The sequence below is a fragment of the Castanea sativa genome, chromosome 1 (assembly GCF_040712315.1).
Source record: "Castanea sativa cultivar Marrone di Chiusa Pesio chromosome 1, ASM4071231v1".
Classification (NCBI taxonomy): Eukaryota; Viridiplantae; Streptophyta; class Magnoliopsida; order Fagales; family Fagaceae; genus Castanea; species Castanea sativa.
In genome coordinates, this window is record NC_134013.1 from 82122714 (window position 1) to 82126572 (window position 3859).

Consider the following 3859-nt stretch of genomic DNA (forward strand, 5'->3'; position numbering starts at 1 on the left):
TCCCTCGTCTTACTTGTATACTTCATACTAGTAAACTCACTTGAATTTGAATTTGATAAAAATGTTACAAAAACCCTCACCTGTACATCTCATAACCATGAATAGGATTGCACAGAAGTTATTTCCCACCAACATTCCAATCGGGTTTCACATAGCTCAAATTGCTAAAGGAGGCGGTTGATAGGGGCGAAGGTGGTGATTGATGTAATCCTTTTCAATGTCGGTCAGCTAGTATGTCAATCATATGTTTTGGATCTCAACAATCATCAAACCGATTGTCAACCTTATATATATAAGAGCATCCACATCAGTGTATCTAAAATCATGTATAATGTAAAAATTTTTTTCAATTTTACACATTTTGAGCTACATCAGTGTATCTAAAACTGGATAAAATAGTGTAAAACCATCCCCGAGCTACAGTACCGTGTATATTTACACGGTTACTGTAGCTCGTTTATACAATATTTTATCATTTCTCCTTCGCTCCTTTTTTTCTCTCTCTGATCCGTTTTCAACAGACTCATTCTCTCATCTTTTTCTCAACACAGAATATACAGAGATATACTTTATTAAAAAAAAAAAAACACAGACATACACAAACAAACATGGATCGGTGCTTGACTGGTCAGAGCTCGTGGGTCTTGCCGTGGATCGGAGCTCGCGGACGCTGGATCGGAGCTGGCAGATCGGCGATCAGAGCTGGCGGATCGCGATCGGAGCTGGCGGATCGCTATCGGAGCTCGCGGATCGGCTATCGGAGCTCGCGGATCGCAATCGGAGCTCGCAGATCGGCAATCGGAGCTCGCGAATGGCGATCGGAGCTCGCAGATCGCGATCGGAGCTCGCAGATGGTGATCTGAGCTGGGATCAGAGAAGGAGTTGATGGAGAGGGAGAGGGAGAGGGAGAGTCTGAGAGATGAGTTGAGAGAGAGAGAGCAAAAGTGAGAAATGAGCTGGGAGTGAGAGAGAGCGGAATTTAAGAGGTAGTTGGGTTTAATAATAAAATATTAAAGAAAATTAATTATTTAATTAAAAAGGGTGGTAGGATAGATGAACTGATATGGTGGTTTTGTAAAATTAAATGTGTAAAATAGAAAAAGTGAGTTTTTAGTGTAAAAGTGAATGTGTAAAATGGAGGAGCTGGTGTGGATGCTCTAACTATATATTTTACAAAATACTTTAAAAAATACCCAAAAACCAAGTTCAAATTTGTGTTACGAAATTTCCACACCAACCCAAGTCAAATTTGAGACTTCCTCCCTCACACCCACAACAAAACCAACTACCATTTCATATGTTGTCTTCGATCTTCAAGCAAAAGTTGGAGTCGTCATATCTTCCACTATTTCTTCCTTTGCCTACCCTTTTTCTTAGATTCAATTACTTGGATCGAGCCCAAAAAACTCGCTCAACCAAGACCAACAAATCGACACCTAATAGGGTTGATCAGTACGGTTCAAGCCTAACTAACTAGAATGGTTCAACTACATAAACCCAAAAAAATCTAACCATTTTAACCAATGAACAATGCTAATTATGACCATAGCAAGCAAAGTAAAAGATATTTGAATTATACAAAAAAAGGGATTAAAAAAGAAGAAGAAAAAAAGTAGAGATTGAGTACAATGCCTTAAGTGCATTGGACCAGTTGCAATAATACACATAATCAAAAGTGAGCACATGTCATCATCAAAATGAATCTAGTATATTGGAGTGCACTAGACTCAAGTCAAGTCAAGTCCTCAAATCAAAATCCTAGAGATTTCAACCCTTCACAAGATTTTATCTTACACACTGTCGCTCTTTATTATCAACCTTGAAATTAAAACGGATTGGCACCAATATTGGATGTTATAGTGGATGGTTTCCCATGAACTCATGAATAACAAGATTAGAAGAAGATAAGGAGGAAGAGTCAAATGAGGTTGCCCAAGCCTACTCGCATAGCCTTTTCACTTCCAATTTGATCCGGTAATCGAGATCGCAATGGCAAGATATAAGGATTGACTGATTTGTAAGATCGTGAGTTCTATTATGGTAACTATTGTACCAAGAATATCTTAAAAGGAAACACATTGAATTCAAAAGGAATGCATATTTCATTGTTCATTAATCCATAAAAATATAATTTTACAACAACCTTCTCCAATACAATGTAATTTGGGATGGGGCAGGGGCGCCCGATGCCAGACAAAATTGTCACCTCAATGTACTTATGCTAATAAGTATTACACTAGGAACAAAGTTTAGTTACAAAATTAGTTGTAACCTAAGGCTACAACCTTACTTAATATTTTTTTATTAGATATGAATTTTGGTAAATCTACTGTTGGATTAGTTATTCTTTATATGTCCCCATACTTGTAAAATTTCTAAAAAAATTAAAAATCAATATTTATGTCATCCATAAATTGTTTAAATTGCAAGTTTTTGTAATTTAAAATTATGCATAAAATATAAAATTGTAAATTATATAGTAAATAACATCCGATTAACACAAAAGTTGACATATGTATTAAGAGTGTAAAAAAAATGCAACTCACCAGTTAGATTTTCAAAATATGCAAAAATGTTTATTTTATTGAGTAAGATTATATCCTTATACTATAACTAATTTTGTAACTAAACTTTATCCTTACATTTTTTTTTTTTTGTTGCTGAATAAGTACTTTATTGCTCAATCCGAAGGAGGGGAGAAACAAAAGAACTAGACCAAATTCCATCTCTATCCAAAGCCTACAAAATTGAAGAAGACAGAATTGAGATGGAAACTGGCCCAGTCCAATTTACAAGAGCTACCCAATGCGCCAAAAGATGGGCAGAGACATTGCCTTTTCTACAAACAAAAGAAAATGTTACATTTTAAAAGTACTTTACATAATAAAAAATATCATCACATAAATTTTTAATACTCCAGTGGAGATCCACACCAGCATTACGAATAGACTCAATAACATTCCAAGCATCTCCCTCTAGAATAATGTTCTCATAGCCTTCACTAGCAACAAGCCTAATGACACTTCATGCTGTTCTAGCTTCCCCCACCAAAGGACTAATAGGAACAAACTGGTCAGACCAAGCTTTCAAGGGATTACCCATAGAATCTCTACTTACCACTGCTATTGTGGTTTTTTCCTCCCTTATTGCAGCATCAAAGTTTAGTTTAATCCAACTAGAAGGAGGCAGTGACCAAGACACATCTTTATTCGGCCTTATGGATTGCTCATTCCAAGCTTGCTTGTGTTCTTGAAAAACTCTTAGGATCTGTCTAGCAAGCTCTGTTGGATTACTCTTATTCCCTTCCATTCTAGCTTTATTTCTGCCCCACCATAATTGGTCACAAAATATTGCTGCATACAGCTGAAAATCCTTGGCCAATTCATCATCTAGACCAAGTTTAGAGCTTGGGTATAGAATAGATTTAATCCAGTCCACAATCGAAATATTTGCTAAATTGTGGGCAACTAGAGGCCAGGGAGCCATAAGCCAAATCTGGGCAGCCCACTCACAATGCAGAAAAAGATGCTCCCATGTTTCATTGGCATTATTACATAAAGGGCAGTCCAAAGAATGAAGGGGAAAACGGTTATTAAGGATAGAGCAAGTAGGGAGGAACTAAGTGTAACCATATATTACACCTTTAGAATTGCTTATTTTATTTTATTTTGAATATGAGTTAAACTCAAGTTAATTACCAAACTAAATATATAAAATGTTTAAGCTTGATTCATTTTTTTGACGGAACAAGTTTGAGCTTGTTTATGAGCTACATAATTAACTTATTATTTTTTCATATAAAATGAACACTACAACTACATTTTTTTTATCACTCCACAAACCTATACTAATAATTTAT